The following is a 20,240-nucleotide window of genomic DNA, read 5'->3' on the forward strand; positions in this document are numbered from 1 at the left end:
AGAATTATTGAATTGTGACTCCCTTCCATAAGTACCACTTCTCCACCTTTGTGACTTAGTTTTCTTTGTCAGATGCTTTTTTAGATAGGAAGCCTACCCCCACAATTTCTTTCCTACAAACATGAGACTTTCCTTCTCCAATGTCATTAACTATGATTTTTGAGTGTGCCTCTGAGTGTAATTGTAACAACTTTAATCTTCTAGACACCTAAACTACAACCAACACAAGCTTTCCATATAGCTAATTATTTGTCCCAATATTCAATTTCATTCCATGCATAACTAGAATTTTTTGGCCTTATGTAACCTTTCTGCACTGAACAAAATTTAACGCAAATCCATCTATTCTCCATGGCTTCCCATTGCACCTCACTCCTATGACCTTTGCACAAATAAGAATTTATTAACTAACCAACTTTTTAAACTTATTATTTAAACATATAACTCTAAATTTAATAATTTAGAATTAATACTTACACTTTTATTAAAAGTATATTAAATGTCCACCTTTTTATATATAAATATTTTACTAATTACAAAGACTAACACCAAAATATTCAAAGTTAGTGACCAAAATGAAACCTCCAACCCCAACCCAAAACAAACAAAGTCAACTGGAACAACTTTTTTGGTTTGGGTGACTTGAGGAAAAACCAATCTATGCACTAAACATAATGATGCATGCATTACATCAAATATTCATCATAAAATATGACACTTCAATGTGATTTGAAACTTCTAGTAATACGCAAGTAATTTCTCAAGTAAAATTGTATATGTTGCCATGACAAAATTCTCTTTTTGTATAGGTCAACAAATGGCTTTAAATATTCAATTCAAACCGATATCACTTGTGATGGGGACACAACCCAACAACCAGAATAGACACAATAGAAAGGGGGAATTATATTAATTGAGAAAATAAGCTGGTACAAACAGTGCAGAGAAAATAAACTCAAAACATGCCCTGCGGGCTTACAATAGCATAAATCTGGAGAATATTTCTCCTTTTAGCACCTCCTCTCAAGCTCTAATCCGAACTGCCTTTTACAATGCTAGAAATCTCCTTAAATAGACCCCGGAGGGTTAAGGGCTAGGAGTACATTCTAGAAAGTGCTAGTAGGCATCCACCGACAAAATAGAAGGTTCCGAAAGCTGCATTAGAAGTCGGTGCAATTCTAGAAGAATCCAGAAACGGTAGCCGAACTTCCGGGAGGCATAACTTTTGAACCGTAACTCCGATTGACGAACCGTTTACATTTTTGGAAAGCTCTCGAAGTGCTCTATAGCCCTATGGACAAGGTTCACTCGTCCCCCATTTTTTGACCCTTTTTGAGGTCATATAATGCCCCAAACTTGACTTCGAAGCATTCTTAGGAGGTCTCCAAAACCCGAAAAATTGCAATAACTTTCAAACCGTGGGGCCTTTTGACCTGATTCTTTTTTTGGAATGCTCTAAATCTCAATTACATTCATCTGGCCAAGTCGCACCTTCTAGGTCACCAAAATGATGGTCAAATTGCATGCTCCTATTTTTTCGGGATTTTCAAATGCACTGATAGTTGAACTATGAGAGTTGGAACCTTTATTTGAGCCAAATGGGTATCCAAAAATGTAAAGACATAAAATAGAAACTAAGTCTAAGTACATTTTTTTGGGTGACACAGGATTGCCCTTATACCTCTGGATGCTCCTGCATCAACTTGAGAGTTATAAAATGGGTGGAACTTGCTAATCAGATTTGAAAATTAAAAAAATGAAAGAGATTATGAGATTTGTGAGCAAGAATGGAGCTTCTAGTCCTCATCCCATGCCTCCTGTTCTTAGCTAGAATGCACATAGCGACACCCAACTCTGGTTCATACAGGTTTTTATTTTTTTTAATTTTATATTTCATTATAACATTGTTATCATACATTTTTTATCAGGCGCTTCATGGAAAATTATGATTATACGTATTAATATTAGAGTAGATATGTTAAATGTACTTGTTTCTTTTATATATTCATTAGCATTAGAATAACAAGAAAATATCATAATTTTTTTAGCTATGTATGACAAAATAATCTACATTTGAAATATTTTGATAAAAAAGTGAGGCATAATAGATATTTTGACTATATTAATTTTTGAAGGTTCAGGTTTGTGGGTGGTTTCTTCCATTAAGATTTAAGGACTAAAGGGTATCTATTTTGCCAAATTTGTTCAGGAGTGATCTCATGGTCACCCCTTTTTGATATGCGAGACCTTTCATTGGCAACGCCTTTTTACCAACCTCCTTATTGCAATAACACTTGCACCTCGAAACTCGTCCTACACACTATTCTCTCCAATACTCTTGCACTTCTACCAAGATGCACTCAAACCAGCCTTAACACTTGTTTGGTTCAAAATGAATTTGAACCTTGGTTGTGCTGTAACTATATTATTGCTACACTACTAAGTGGTCCTTCAAAAATTATGTTCTATTAGATAAAGTGGGATAGGGCCCCAACAAAAGGTAAGATTGCCAAAGTAAGATCAAGTCGAATATGAGAACAAAAATCATAAGAAGTGGATTCAAAGGGCTTTTGAAAAGAGCCAAAACTAGCTAGAACCAGTGTCCAACAGTTAAAAGTTTTAAATTTTGAAAAGCAAAGGGATTTTGACCAGAATCCGAAACCAATAACCATATAATACCTCTAGAAATTATGTTAATAATAAGTAATTGTAAATATAAAATTGGAAGAATTATATAGATGTTATCTTATTGTCTTACTTATCCAATATTTTAAACTTTTGTTGACTCCTTTCTTATTACCTTCTTTTATATCAATTAAAATAAATGAGTCTCCCTTCTCTTTTTATCTTCTAGTCTTTGAAACTTTTTTGAATTCAATTGTATCATTTCCTTATTTTTTTATTTATAACCATAGAACTTATACAAAACCTAAAATGAAAAATTAAAAGTAAAAATTTAAAAATCAAATTCAATATAAAAAATTTAAAATACAACAATAGAAAAAACTATTAAGCACTTACTATCATTACTTTCCACTCTCTGTTACAATTATTTATCAGCTTAGAGTATCTCCAGAAAAAATGTACTATCAAGTTCAAATATTGAATTTTGTTTCAGATATGCAAAAGCATAGTATTTTTGGTATATTTTTAAAAGTGTTTTCTACTATAAATCATTAAGATCATAAATATTTCACCCTTTGATAAAATTCTACTCTTCTTCTAATTTCCAAAATAAATTATAGGTGTTGAGATCTATCCATACCCATTTATGACTTTGGATGCTGAGAAAGCATCTGCAAAAAGATATGATTACATCATTGTTGGAGAAGGTACAACTGGGTGTCCTCCCTGCAACTCTCTCACAAAACTTTTCTATTTTGCTACTGGAGAGAGGAGGCTCTCCTTATGGAAATCCTAACATTGAGAATGCTGATGCCTATGGCAAACCATTGAGAGAAGAAGATAACTACACTTCCATAGCTCGGGGAGTTATAACAAAGGATTGAGTTCAGGTTGATAGAGCCAGAGTTTTAGGAGGTGGAACTTCCATTAATGCTGGGTTTTATAGTAGAGAAAGCTTGGAATATATTCGAGGAATGAGATGGGATGAGAAACTGGTGAATCAGTCTTTTCTCTGGGTGGAGAAAATGAATGCATTTAGACCAGATCCCCTTTTTGTCTAGACATCAACTGCAAAAGAAGCTCTTCTTGAAGCAGGAGTGCTTCTTTACAATGGGTATGCTTTGGATCATTTGGAGGGTACAAAGATTGGGGGCTCCACTTTTATATTTAAGAAAATGCGAGTGCTAAATAGTTTTTATCGATTTTAAAATATAAATACTTATTTCTCTATATTGAATTTATAGATTGCATCCTTCAATATACAAAAATTATTAAATTATTTTGAGTAGGTGTAATGTTATCAATTTGGCATTTATACCCATTGTGCATCATAAATTTATTTCAAAAATTAAGAATGGAATGTCAAAATTAATCTTGATTTAAAAAGGCAGGAAGAGAGTCATGAACCCAAATAATAGTAAAAAATTACATACCATTTCTACCCTGGGCCATAACAACCAAGCAACAGATAAGCAACTCTAACCATAGTGATTAGAGTCCCAACCAAAACTTATAGGGCATCAAAATAATCCAAACACATCATTTTCTTCAAGTAGTTTAAACCATCCATACTTGATACTAACAAAAGTCTGATCTTTAAACCACTAAAATTACTAACCAAAATAAATGTCTGACTACCTCAACAATAGTGGGGATTATCAGTGTTATCAATTATCAAAAACCAACTCGACAGTGTTGATGGCCTAGTAACGTAATTTAAAAAACACATATTAGATAGGTAATGATGAGAAAATTAAAAAAGTGCCTAAAACACAGAAAAGAGGAGCTAGGGCTGATTGATTTTCTCCAAATCTTCATGAAAGTACTTGATCTCTTCAATCTAGTTCTTGATCTATATGACACACTTTATTTCATTGCACTTTTCTTCCTTGGTTTGGCTTGCCTTTCTCAGTTTACTCTTCCCATTGATCACCCCCAACATAGCCTTTCTCATCATTTCCTTCTACACCTTGCAAATAGCAAAAATAGATACTCTCAGTTCATGTCCAGTTATGGTATTTTTGGATTTATTGTTTAGCTCATCAATCTTCTCATTACTTTCAGCGAAACTTTTTTCACAATCCTTTTTGAAGTCTCTCAACAATAGGAGGGAAGAAATCTTGTTCCCCTACCTTAGTTTTATCAAAGGAATTGATCTCTTCATCACCAAAAACCCTTAGGTCCACCACCACTTTATCCTCTTCGATATCCTCCACTTTTGCTTCAAAATCTACATCTTCAGAGGAGCAACCCACTACTTTCTCCAACATTTTCTCCACTTTTGTCTCTTCCTCCTTATCCTCCTTTTGAGAATTGTGAGAATTGTCATTTCTTTCTTCCTTATATCTCTACCCTTTTTGTTTTTTTAATCTCATTGATCTTCTCTCCCTAGAACTAGTATTCTGAATCTATTTTTTGCAGTCCATAGCTCCTTCCTCTACCTCAAAATCAAAAAATTCCTCCCCATCATTTTTCGTCAATGTCAATAATGTCTTCTACCATTTTATTTTTTTAGGGGTACCAGCTAGCCTAGATTTAGTAGAAACATTCTTACATTTCAAGCAAAAGGGATTGTTCTATAGAAATGCTAAGCTTCTTGGGCTTGGAGGAATGAGGGTTTTCTATGGACTGGGATGGCTATAGAGAAGATTTCTTTAATCACCTCTAATACTTAGGCCCTTTAGGAGTAGTAGGGATTTCAATAGAGGAGAGACATCTATGAAACCTAAGATGGTGAGCACATACATGATGGTAAAGGACAAAAATAAGCCCTTGGTGAATAGGAGGGTTTTCTCCTAGGATGATAATGTTTACCAGAGAGGAATGTAGGAAGAATGAGATGTTCACTTTTCCTCATGTCTCAACATATTAAGAAAAGGAAAATTTTAGCCATGATAGGACATATACCAATTTTCAAAAGTGAAATACTTGATTAACTAGTAATATATGGCTCTAAAAGGACTAGGAATGAAGACCCTATCATACCAATTTCCAAAATAGACTTCAATTGGTTTTTCTATTCCTTAAAAGAATTTATGCCTAAATTTGCTACAATCTAGTGTACCTTTTTCCAATTTGAACAATAACACAATCTAGGCCCATCACTTTACTGATCATCTTTGGTGTCACCATAAAATTGATACTCCCTATCTCCACCTTATCCTTGTTCCACAAGTTAAAAAACTTAGTCGAAAGGGTGATATTATGGCTTTTCATCACCAAGATATAAGAATGTAATCCCTCCTTGACAAAATAACCCCAAATATCCTTGGTATGCTCTAATTATTTGTTGTTTCTAGGTTCCACATGCTTCAATAGACCACCCATGACATTATTCTTCTCAAGCAATTGGTTAGTTTTCTCGGGGCTCAAGTTGATGCAAGGAGGGATCAAGAATCTAGTGCCAAAGGCAAACCTAACTATTTGATCACCTTGTTAAGTAAACATAATGAAGGAAAAAAACATAGAGAACAAAACTAAGGAGAGAAGAGACAACACAACTTTATCAATTCATCAACATACATGTCCAGCTATAAGGCCTTCTGGGTTATGGCCAACAAAATATAAGTTCAAAATCCATGATTCAACTTCAATTCACCATTTTGAGAACATCTCCTTTCCAAATATCCAAGTCCCCCTTTAACCTAAATCTAAAAACCCCAATTTATAATTGCTAAAATGGTTTACAAAACATTCTAGATCATTACATAATAGAAAGGTGAACCTTAAAATGGTCTGCACATATCTCAAGACAAGATCTGAACATTAAATTCATGATCCAAATTAATTACAAAAGTTAGCTCAAATTAAGAACCAATCTTAGAAAAAATTGGTTAAAGGAGTCGAGAATTAGCAAATATTAGGTTCACTCAACACATGAAGGAACACTTGGCCAACACTAGACAACTTGGCACATATAAAAAATCGGTAATGATTGGAACTCAATACCAATGGAACTCAAAATTGTCTAGAAAAATAAATGAAAAATGAGAAGGATAGCAAGGAAACCCATAATGCTCCTACATTAGATAACCGGTGTTGAAAGAAATAATTCTCTTAAATCATACAAGTGTCACAACCTGAGCTGAATCCAACTCAAATTCATAAATCCATGTAGCATCTTCTAGTATGTTCTTCCACTTCACCAAATATTCATACTTTTGATTAATTTTTTTTTAACTTAAACTTAGCTTCCTCATGAAAAGGCTTCATAAAACCAGAAATTTCTTCCCCTTCAACACTTGTCTACTCTTCACCAGCAACATCCCTCAAATCTGATAGTCCTCTTGGCTGCATTCTAGTAACAATCTCAAAAGGTGTTTTTCCTGTACTCCTATTTTCAAAATTATTATATGCAAACTCAACTTGTGCCAATACCATATCCCAACTACTGGACTTATCTCCCACTAAACATCTCAAAAGATAACCCAAGGTTCTATTCAAAACTTCCATCTATCCATCTTTCTATGGATGGAAAGTAGAACTAAACTTAAACTCAATATCCACCTTCTTCCACAAAGTCCTCTAGAAATAACCAACAAACTTGTTGTCTTTGTCAGAAATAATACTTTTTGGTTACTGATTCAATCTAAGAATATCTTTGAACAAAATATCAGCAATATGCATAGCATCTAATGTCTTCTTACATGGTATGAAATTTTCCATTTTAGAAAATATATCCACAATGACAAATATGGAATCATACCTTCTTGTTGTCTTAGGTAATCAAAGAACAAAATCCATATTGATGTCATTCCAAAGTTTCATAGGAATATAAATGAGTGTATACAATCTAGTACTTTGACTTACTCCTTTTATAACACGACAAATTCTACAACTCCTTACAAAAATATTAACATCCTTATACATCTATGACCAATAATACTTATTTCTAAACAAACTCAACATCTTATCAATTCCAAAATTTCCAGCCAAACCACGACAATGCTTTTCTTTAACCAACTTAAATCTCATAAAACTTCTTGGTATACACAACTGAATTTGTTTGAATAACATACCTTGTTGAATGAAACACTCATCAAAATTACTTAGTTGATCTAATAGATTTAGTGCTCTACACTCTCTCCATGCCTTAGAAAAATCAAGGTCAGTATCATAGGACTCCTTCATTTCATCAAAACTAAGAATTTCAACTTTCACCTTAGTAAAAAAAAAACGTTTTCTACTCAATACATCAATAACTTGGTTAGTGACTCCACTTTTATGTTTGATCACAAACATGAAAGTCTATAAATATTCAACCCACTTCATATGTCTCTAGTTCAACTTATGTTGAGTTCCCAAACATTGTAAAGCTTTATGATCAATATATAACACAAACTCCTTAGCAATCAAATAATGTCTCCAATTCTTTAAGAATTGAATAATAGCACAAAAATCTTAATCATACACATAATAATTACTTTTAGCATCATTGAACTTCTCACTACAAAAAGTAATAGGTTTACCTGCTTGATTCAACATAGCTCTTATTGCACTGCCACTTGCATTACTTTCAATTTAAAATACTTGTTGAAATCAAGTAAAACCAATATAGGTAAATTAGAAACCTTTTTTTTCAAAGTCTCAAAATTCTTATCAGCTCCATGTGTCCACCTAAAATCCTTTTTGTCTCCTCTCATTGTCTCAGTCATATTATTAAAAATAGATTTGAAATTCTTTATTAAATTTCTATAGAAACTAGCCAAACCATGAAATGATCTTACCTCACCCACATTCTTAGGTGTAGGTTTAAGCTTCTCAGAATCCATTCTCAAACCATCAACTAAAATCATAAATCCCAAATACAAATTTCTCTCTCATAAAGGAATAATTTTTCAAATTAATCAACAAATTCTCCTCTTTAAATCTTTGTAATACTTGTCTAACGTACTCAAGATCGTCTTCCTTGGTCTTATTGAATATCTAAATATCATCAAAATAAACAATAATAAATTTACCCAAAAATCTCTTGAGAACTTCATTCATTAACCTCATGAGATTACCTAGTGCATTAGTCAAACCAAAAGGTATAACCTATAACCTACCATTCATATAAACCATCTTTTTTCTTGAAAGAAGACCTCCATTCATAATATTCTCTTGTTCTAATTTGTTGATAAACACTCTTCAAATCAATCTTGGTAAAATATTTGGTCCACTCAAACAATACATTATTTCATCCATCCTCTACATAGGAAAACTATATTACACTGTTATTTTGTTAATAGCTCTGGAATCAGTACACATTCTCTGTTCTTTTTAGGTGCTAATAGAATAGGTACAAAATATAGACTCAAACTTTATGTGATCAAACCTTTCTGCAATAGCTCTTGCACTTGTCTATTAAGTTCTACATTTTTTGTAGGTGTCAATCTATACGGTGCTTTATTAGGAAAACTAGCTCCAAGAATTAGATCCATACGATTACTTATGCTCCTTACTAGTGGTAAGCCATAATGTGTATCTTTAGCAATAATTTCCTTACACTCATTTAGAAACCTTTCAATTTCTGATGTCATTCGGCTAAAACTACCAATTTCTATTGTCACTTGACATCTACTATCTTCTATTTCTAGGCCTCTATTTGTGACTTGGTTACTACTAGCACAACATATCTATCATACTGCTAAGGTCCACCCAACAAAATATTTCAACAATCCATAGGCATAATATCACATAGAACTTCATCAAAATAGTTTCCAATCTTGAATTTCACCACACACCACTGACTTACAAGACTTTATGCTCATCCTTAATCCATGATACATGATAGGGTTTAGGGTGTCTCAACATCTACAACTATAACTCTGTAACGAGATCCTCTAATGTGAAATTTGATGAACTACCACTGTTAACAATTACTTTGCAATATTTTCTTGCCATCTTGCATTTGGTCTTGAAAAGACTTCTCCTCAGAATAGGTTCTTCATCAATTCCCTTATTACAAATTTTTTTCCTTACCATAAGATTTTCTCCTACCTTAGGTCCACTTCGTGAACCTTCAAGGTCTCCTTGAATCACAACACTTATATTACCTTGTTCATCTTCACCAAACTATCTATACTCAAAGGATTTATGCCCTTATTTACCACATCTAAAATAATTACCATAAAAAACCACCTCTAGAATAAGAACTACCTCTTACTTGATAATAAATAGTACCTCCTTAGTAAGAATTACCACCCTTCTACTTGGTCTTGTCTTTGTCATCACTTTTTCGCTCAAATTTTCCCTTATATTGTATAGAATTTTTAGATCTACCACCTTCTCATAAGATCTACCTCTACCTCTCTGAAATCTACCACCTCTAGCTCTTTGTCTTTGTTCATGATTCTTTGTCAAAATATCCTTAGCTTTCAAGTCATATTGATATGCTTGTTCCACACTTTCCAATTTCACAAAACTTATCTCATCTTCAATTCTAGATCTCAATCCATTCAGGTACCTTATAACTTTCTCAACCATATAATCTATATATCTAAATTTGATGTCCAATCTATAAAAAATTTAAAATACTTTTTCATAGTCATGTCCTTTTGTCTCAAATTGTGTATCTTTCTCAACAAGCTAACTTGGTAATCAATGGGAAGGAAATTCTTCTTTACTTTGTTCACCATTTTCATCCAAATATTGATCTTGTCTTTTCTTCTCCTCTGTCTATTATTTTGCAAACACCATAGCGAGGCATGAACTTTCAACCTAGTGACTATAATATTCACCTTCCTACCATAAGGATTTCATCAAAAATCAAAGAACTTCTCCATATCAGAGATCCAATCAAACACAACATTGGTGTCCAATTTTCCATCATAAGGAAAAACTTCTATAGCAAGATTTGAATGTGCCCTAGATAATACTCTCAACAATCTTTCCTCATCATGGTCTTCCTCAAGTTTTGGATTAGGGTTTGGTGCTATTGCTTCATCATCACTCACATCATCAAGATCCATTCCTCTCCTCTTGGTTATCTCCACAACATCTAATCTAGCTACAATTTGTCTCAACTTTTCCATAATAGCAGTGTCACTACTTTCTCTATCTAAAACCATATTTAAAAATAGGTTCCTACAAGATCATAACTTTTTGCAAGTGATAGGTCTAATCCACATGTCTATCACACTAAACCAAATCCAACATAGGGTTCTATATGATCCAATCTCCACAAGGATGAACCTCAAGATTTGATACCAATTAATGCAAGGAGGGATAAAAAATCTAGGGCTGGAGGAATACCTAACTATCCAATCACCTTGCTAAGTAAACAAAATGAAAGAAAATAACATAGGGAATAACACCAAGGAGAGAAAAAACAACACTTAATTGATTCATTGGCATACATGCCACCTATAAGGCCTTCTAGGTTATGGCTAGTAAAATACTTCTTCAAAATCCATGATCCAACTTCAATTCTCTATTCTAGGAACATCTCCTCTTGAAATCTCTATGTCTCCCTTTCACCTAAACCTTAACACCCATGTTTATGCTTTCCAAAAAGGCTTATAGAAGATTCTAGATCATTACATAACAAAAAGGTTGACCTTAAAATTATCTATGCACATTCCAAGACAATATCCAAACATTGAATTCACGATCCAAATTATTTACACAAATTAGCTTAAACTAAGAACCATCCCTAGACAAACTTGGTAAAGGAAGGAATCAAGAGCATCGACAAATATTAGGTTCACTTGGCACATGAAGGAAAAATTAGTCAAAGCTAGACAAATCAACACATATAGAAATGCTCAACCAACATTGGAAAATTTGATATATACAAGAACTCGACAATGATTGTAACTTGACAACCATTAAAACTTGTCATTAACTGGTAGAATGAACAAATATGAGAAGGATAGAAAGGAAACCTAGAATTCTATTACATCACAAGTTTATCTTGGCAACACGTTTATCTTCAACCCTCCTTGTAATGGACACTTTCTCCAAAAAATGAGGAATATGGATGTTATTAAAAAACTTTGAATACAGAGGGAAACTTTCCATTTCCAAATAAGGGTGAAAAAAATTTAGGAGTTAAAATTAAAAATATCTTGCCACAAATCTTTCTCTTGATCCTAGCTTCATACTTTTCATATCTTTCTCTTTCCCTACTATTGATGTGACCCATGTAGTAAAACATGTTGACATGTGACACAAAATTCCTTGATTGAGTGGGGTACTTTCCAACTTGACTCCATAGATATCTAAAAACAATATAATTAAACATCTTGGGGAATAAAAGAGAGAGATATGAGTTAAGATGAATTCGTGATTAAAATTTATTATTGAAATAATATGGATCGTCCTTTTTGGTTTCGAAAGGGTTAAAGCCTCATTATTGTAGTTGTTAGCTTTGTTCCCTCCTCTATGGGTTTGTTTAATTAGCACACAACTAAATGATCAAATCCTTAATTTGCAATTGTTAATTATAGGTGAAATAATCCATGGAAATTTGACTCTATTTGAAAGGATGTCAATAATGAGCTTTGAGGCTCCCTCCAACTCAATTTTGTCCACTCCTATGTCTTGCAGAGTCTTAATACCAAACCACATAGCTATTTCATTGGCACACTTATTGGATCTAATGCCTAACAACCTAGCAAATAGAATAATAATATCACCTTTCTATTAAAAAAAATTATTCAATTTTATATTGTCATTGATGTTATACAAATGTCAACTTCCAACCTATCACTGCTAGTAGGAATTGAGCTTAGAAGACTCTAGAATCAGCTGAAAAAAGGTTTAGAAGAAGCTAAGTTTAGTGATCAAGTGCAAACTGAGCTAGGTCAGTCATTGAAGTATTCCTATGTAAATCGAGTCAGGTTAGTTACTAAAGGGGTTCAATGTAAACTAAGTTGGGTCAATTACCAAGGGCCTTAGTGGTAACCAAGTGACCTAGTTTAAGTGTTATTTGAACTACAAAAGAACAATTTTGTTTATTATTTGGTTTATGCAAGTTGACTTAGTGGATGTTAATTGTTTATTTGTGGAGGTATTCAAGCTAACATTATGTTGGGTTTCATATATATGAAAGGTCAAGCTATGGATTGAAATGGGAATTGTGGAAGAAGATAAGATATGAATAAAGAAGGATATCTGATTAAGGGAAGACCATCTAAGGAGATGCAAAGAATTCTATGATCAGGAAGAACCCGAAGGATAATCTAGAACAATAATTTGAATTGGCAAGTCAGTTGCTTCGTTAATTAGTTCTATTGGTGTAAATAAGTATTTACTATTTATACTTACTTAAGTTTACTTAGGTTAATGCATATTTTATTATTTATTTATTAGTAACCTAGGAGTTTGCGTACTCTTGTAAGTTGTCACATTAACAACATAGGAGTTAACACTATAATTATGCACATAGTGTCTACAACATCTATACACATGAGACATCTCATCATGCTTATCCTCTCATTATGGAGAATATGTGCTTAGTTTTCATGCTTATCACCTAGTTCTTTTTAGACACATTCTAGATGCATCTTAGAGGCCTTTATATACATGAACTCCTAGTGTGTATGTACATGCTTATGTGCTTGAGATAATCTATTATCATATTGATCATACTTTCTTGGTCTACTATTTTTCTTGTGCTTGAGTTCCTTGATCTTGGGTGAATATTTGCCTGAGGAAAATTCTTACATGGTATCAAAGCTATACCAAATTTTTACATGGTATTAGAGCTTGAGGAGATTCTCTTCTCATAGCCATTCAAGACCATTATTCCTTCAGCACCTCGACCCGAATCTAGAGAATCTATAGATATTGGGAGTGTCTAGTGCCAGAATGGACCTCATCATTGCATCCAAAATGTCAATTTGGTGAATTGACTATAAATTTGCCTATGTTGGGCAATAGTCAAAATTGAGGAAATTTTCTTTTTATAAACTGGCAAACCAAAGGCCCAATTTGCAAAATTGGTATGATCATTTTAGATCTGTACATTTAATTTTTAGATCTACCTTTTTTTCATCTACTTCTCTGTAATTGGTTTTCTAATCTGCACTAATTTCTAGATTTTTTTTGGCTATCAAGCCTGTAGGAGAGATATTTTGCAAGCGAATAGTGAAGCTTGTTGGTGCAAATCAGATATTTACATCACATTCAGAAGGTCAAAGAAACCCCAAATTGGATTTTTTTAATCCAAATTAGACATTTGAGGCAACATCTAGAGTCATTTGATTTTTGGAGGTACAACGATGACTCAAGAAAAATAATAATAGCGGTGATTTTCCAACAGTGATATCTCACCCATACAAACTCATTTTTTCGAGCAAGTTTTTTGTTTTTAGGTAGAATTTCATGATTTACACATTGGTGTAGGTGGTTTTAGATCTCTATTCCTAATTTTTTCCTCCAACTCAAAAATCCCAAATTTTGCCACTTCAAATGCTTAGTATGGGCTCATTTGGACTCCAAATCAGGTTCTATTTTTTTTGAAAGTGCATTTTTTTGGTCTACTTTCTAGATCTGCAATCAAATTATAGGTTTTTGTGGACAAAAATGCTACTTTTAGAAATAGGCCCTAAATTGGCATGTGTCTATCACACTAATTGTCAAATCATATATTAAGGGGGGTTGATTGATCTCTTTTGCATTTTAGGGGGTCCATACATACAATGATCTCATGGAGTCTTGTCACATATGTCAATCTGGTATAAGACTAAAGTTGACAACAAGGAACTACAACAAATGGAGTGTTTTGATGCTTGATCATCTCAGAGAACATTAGGAAATCCTTCCATATCTCTATTCATAGATATTGCCACCTAATTTTACTTGGAAACATATTTCTAATCTTTGTATAATAGTGTTATCTAAGGTTTTGGAACCCTGAATTTTTCTCTCTGACTCAAGTATGTGAGAATCAAACAAAAATGGTAAGCTTTTAAAGGTTATCATTTATAAATTATTTTGCATTGTATAATATTTAATTCTTTAAAAAGATTAAATATTATCATTTTCAAATGCAAAATAATTGATTAACAATATGACATTAATCGCTCACATAATAATTCTAAGGGAAAGTTGATAAACATGAAATAAGTTAATTCTTTGAGAATTAATGTTAATATAAAGTGCAAAGTAATTATTACACATAATAGTTAAAAAATCAAAGCATGAAGGTGGAGATTTGGAAGTTGAGGGATAAAGTTAAAAGAGAGAATTTAAAATAATTAATTATTTAAAAGAATTAATTATTATTGTACTTTAAAGAAAACTTGTACGAGGAGAAATGAAATGGGTTAAAATGGAAAAACAATGTAAATAATTGATTCTTATATAGAATTAATTATCATTGTAAGGGGGATATTGTTTTGGTAAGAAGTTGGGGTAGTTGCCAAACTTATTTACAAGGTTATTTAATAAGGGAAAAATGAATTGTAGGGGGTTCTTCTTTTCTGATCTTCAAGTTCTACAACTACTTCAGGAAGAAGAGATTTCTATTTTGTAATAAGGGAAGAGAGATTTGTTTTGCAGTCTGGTTGTAATGGAAGGATCGAATAATACTATTGTTATTGTATTATATTTCTGAAATAGAGAGGATATGGACGTGTTTTATCCTATGGTCTATACACTCATATTTTTGGTTTAAAAGATCTTATGGTCTTTTATTTCCTATTTTAGACACAGTCATGTTTATTGCACCAAATTTGTGATGTATGTAGTCTTATGGTTGATATACTCACATTTTTGCATAATGATATTTGTAATCCCTCTTAACTCTTCTGTAATGTAATATGGGAAGTTGAATAATCAATCATAGGATTATTTATTTGTCTTCCTTCTTTATTCATAGGTTTGGTAATTATATTCACCTCATGTTGATGGGTGGGTGTTAGAAATCCTTTTGTGTCTTCAGGTTAAAGACACAACCATAAATCACATTCATTGAATATCTTTTATGAGGGAGTTGCACCTCTTAATTCAAAGGATAGTTATCAATCAATGATAACTGATCTAACTGGTAGTACATTTTTTCCTTATTGTTGGGTGTATTGAGTCGTGTTTTATAATTCTTGTTGAAGGGAAAAACTATTTACTAATATTTTTTGGTGACTCTATTGGGGAAAGAAAGCAAGTTCCAATGATTTTATTTTCTTGGAAATCTAAAGGTACCTCACTAAGGATGGAGTTTGGCAACTCTAATTCATTTTGGTGAAAGAATTTTGGTGTTATGGCTTTGGTTGTAGCCTAGCCATGGGGGACTCAAATTGGGTCATTTTCTTTAAACCAATATTCAGCTCTCCCTAAAAGATCAAGCGAATACTTCTCCAAGTTTTCTGTTGAGACAAACCAAGACCCTAGTGATAAGATCAAAGCATTTATAGTTTCCTATGGGATTCTTGGTGTGCAAGAGGAGAACATCTTTTTTAGATTATTTGTTGATAGCTTCAATGGAAGTGCAAAAGATTGGTTCTAGAGTTTACCAGATAGTTGCATCACTTGCTGGAATGATCTTGAGGTAAAAGATTTATATATGTTTATGCCTATGGTGGATGTTGCTAAGATGTTATTAAATTTCTTTCAAATCAAGGTCAATGAAGGGGAAGCCATGAGAGATTTGTTGATAGATTCAATAGAAGTGTTGGTAGGATTCCTCTACCCATCCAACCGAGTGAGAATAAGTAGTTGTGTATATTTATTGTTGCCATGCAAAATGAAGTTAAATTCTTGCTTCTACGATTAAAATTACAAAGGTTGCAAGATGCACAAAGGGAGGCTATTAATTTAGATGACAATATGATTTTAAGTGGAAAGAAGTGTAAAGAAATTGCATAGGAAGGAACTTATCTCTATGAACAATAGAATTATCTGGAGGAAAATCCTAAACAAAAAATGCTCATTCTCAAAACAATTAAATCAACACCTCCTATTTATCAAAGTTTAATGGTTTTCAATGATGAAGATCACCTAGCCCCTTCTATGATTGAAAGTGCTCCCTATAGTGTAGCTAGAGCCTACCATCTAAATGTTGATGATGATGATGATGAACATGCCTCATAGTCAATTAACTCAATAACTAGCCTTGATATATCTCCTATTGAACAAAGACTGGAGGTTGAGAGATCAAATGAAAATTTATAAGGAAATTTTCAAACTTCAGAATTTGATTCTTTTGTATTTGAGAATTCTGATGACATTCCACCAAATGGTGTTGTTTGGGGAGGTATGATGGATGAACATATGCAAGAAAGTATTGATGATGAATACTCTTTGAAAAGTACGGCTGATCACACAATGTAATATTTATCAGTGTGCTTGGATGGCTCTTCCTGCAAGCATGAAGTTGATTGTGAATTGTTCTTATTTGATCTCTCAGAGATTAATAAAGCATTACTATAGCCTAAAGCATCAAATGATTGCCCAGAAATGGAAAAGAAAGACAAAATTTTTGAAGAAAAAGAAATTAATGAAGTGATGCATGAACAAGATAGTGCTTCTAAAGAGGATTCAGAGGACAATCAAGAGGTAGAAGAAGATTCACATATTTTTTAGCCTCCCACAAATATTTTTCACTATTTTCCTTTGGAGGAATCAATGCAGCAATTTGCAGAGGAAACATCACATGAGCAGTCAAAAGTTCAAGAAATTCAATGTATGGAAACCTTTATTCACATTTCATCGACCTTTGTGAAAGATGCTTATTTGAAAAATGTTGAAAGAGATTGTAATTATGCATTCATTTTTCCTCCCATGCATATACCTTTCATAGATGAGATTAGCTTTAATTTGGCCATGTTACTTTCCCTTCAACCAAATATGCATTTATCCTTCCAAACATTAACTCAGAAAAGCTCACACTTTCTCAAGCCTTGGAAGGACAAGAGGAGAAGACCGATGTTGGTGAGGAGAAGATGGTTGTGGATGAGCCTTGTGTTGAGAAGGTTCTTGCTGAAGAAAAAGATGCTGAGAAGATTGTTGATTTGGGCAGTGATGATTTAATCCCAGAAAATCTTGAAGAGAGGGATATAGTTTATGATGATGAGCCAGATGATGTGATCTATCATGATAAAGAATTAGTGTTGGTGAGCATACATGATAATATGGAAGTAGTTCATTATGAAGGAAACTTTTCCCTCGCTAGATATAGTGATGGCATTTTGATTCCTTTGGAGGATCAATCCAGTATTCAAATAACTGGAGGAGAAATGTTTGTCTTATTTTGTGCATGTATGCAGGGAAAATACATGGTGGAGTGTATTACTGTTGATGCCTATGAGTTGGGCCTATATTTTAATGAGTTGATTTTGGACTCAAATTTTTCATCAGGAGCAATGTTTGTAGCTATCTTTATTTTTGCAGGTGTCCATCAAATGACATATTCAAACTGGAAGACTCGAAAGAAGATTATGGCAATTCAATGGGACTTGAATTTTTGTGTCCCTAGGAGTATGATGCAGGTGCATCATAAAAGTTTGATAAATAAGGGAATATAAATTGTTAATGTAATATGGCTTAGTAAGCCATTTCACATTTTATTGATGTAATGGAGTCCAAATAGTCTAAATGTCGTAGAATAATAATAAAATATATTAACTATAGTAGTTAATATGTTTAAAGTTTATTAAAATCGGTCTTGAATAACCGATAAGGGAGTTAGAGTAAGTTTGCAAAGTGGAAAGTTAGTTTCCTAAATTAGTTGAATTCAGTTGTGGGAGTTCTTTATTGAAGAACCAATAAATGAAGATAACGGTAGCAGATTGAGTCTCGATGTAGGGGATAACAAAATGTAATGAATAAGGAAATAATAGAATGAAGTATCGACTTTGATATTTTTTTCAAATAGTATGACAGTGAATGAGACTCGGATTTTGGTTATCTTTTATAAATGATTCAATAGTATAATGAATCGGGCTATGAAATGAACTTTTTTTTTGTACCGATCCCTAATTTTGGTTTGATTCTTGTGAAGGAATGTTATAGTGAATAGGAAGTCACACTGATACATGTATTGGATTATATCAGTCTTAATTATGAATATCATTTGTTTGTACGGAATTCAAGAATTGGCTATGCATAGCAATATGATTTAAAGGATTCCTATTTTATTAAATAATCAAGAATGGTATACAGGCAGTAACTTCATGCCAGTGATCGGGACAGTTAGATCAAACAGAGAACACTGTGGGTACAGCAAGAATGGCTCGGAAGATAATGAAGTCCCTGGCATTCTAAAATTGATATTTGGGAAGGTGAAATGTCTATCCGTGGAAGATGAGAGCCCTATGACGACAGTTGCATTTGAGGGAGGCCGGATGGGATATACATATATAGGTACAACCATTTGGAATGGTTACGCTGAGTACTAATAATCTTCACTCTCAATACATGGAGATGGAGATAGGGAGAAGGTGTTGAATGTGGCAACCGCAAAGTAGTGAGGATAACCACAGATCATAGAGTATCTACATGAAGAACATCATCGACAATGATCTGGTTGATGATTCAGTGATTAGTTATGAAGTATTGTTTATCGGTTATTAGAATAGTGAAGAGATTGTAAATCTCTAATAACAATAGTTGTGTAAGAAGCTGAATGGGATCATGAAATATATGCAGAATTGAACCGTAGAATGATTCTCTCTGCATCAAGCCTATAATGGTCACATTTAGTTTCAAGGTTTTCTCTTCTCCATTGTAAATAACCATTTCCTTTTTACAAATTTTGGCTTGAGTTTGTTTCTTATTTTGTTGTTTCCCTTCAGTAAAATTGCATCAGATTTGAGCCATCCTCCTTTTCTTTGAGTCAATTCATACTCATAATTTTCCAAAAAGCAAAGGCCCTCCCATTGATTGGTTATATCCCATGCTCATCTAGTTTCATGGTCCAAGTTGAAAGATCCAAATTCCTTATTTAAATTCCATATCATGCTTTTTGAGAGCCATATGTAAGAATATAATGATAACTTAGTGAGAAATGAAAACTTAGTGAGAAGCATACAGTGACACATGGAGTCAGAGTTGAGAGCGGATTTTGATTTCAAAAAAATAAAATAAAAAATAAAGGATTTGACATGTGAGTTCAAGAAATTGTGGAAATATTTTAGTAAGAGAAGATTTTCCAAAGTGGCGTTTCAAATATTTATACACACAAGCTCTAGAAATTTTTGCATTTTTGTTGTCAATAATTTAGGGTTTCCAAAAATATTTTGATAGGGGATCTGTATAGTGGAATTATTCTCTTCTTTTGTCATTGGTAAAATACATGGACAAAGGAGAATGGGTTCTTTAGAAAACATTCCACGTGTTGTGTTTGTTTGGAGCCACTTTAACCACAACAGCCTATGGGGCCATCAACAACTTCTAATAATTCCATACACCATTGTGTTGTTTGTGGTGTAGAAGCACATTTAAAATGTTCAAAGGATGCACCTAAGGATTGCAAATGTGTTGGAAAATATTTGATGCTAGACTATAGTTAAAATAATATCTCTGGAAAAGGGAGTATATCTATTGGTTGGAGACTTTGAAGTATTCAATAATCTTCATTTCAAAGATTATGAATGGGTTCAATAGATATCAAGGCATCTATATGTACAGTTATTATAAAAATGATCAATGCAGTAATACATGAATGTGTTTTGTTGGACCCAAAAAATTCT

At 33.0% G+C, this 20,240-nt stretch overlaps 1 pseudogene; it reads left to right on the forward strand.

The window, feature by feature from the left end:
- The first annotated feature begins 1,787 nt into the window (after positions 1-1,787).
- LOC149540652 ((R)-mandelonitrile lyase-like) overlaps positions 1,788-20,240 on the forward strand; it is a 223,609-nt pseudogene continuing 205,156 nt past the window's right edge.

This window comes from Cupressus sempervirens, chromosome 9, assembly GCF_028749045.1.
Source record: "Cupressus sempervirens isolate cs-2001-9-10 chromosome 9, ASM2874904v1, whole genome shotgun sequence".
NCBI classification, from domain to species: Eukaryota; Viridiplantae; Streptophyta; class Pinopsida; order Cupressales; family Cupressaceae; genus Cupressus; species Cupressus sempervirens.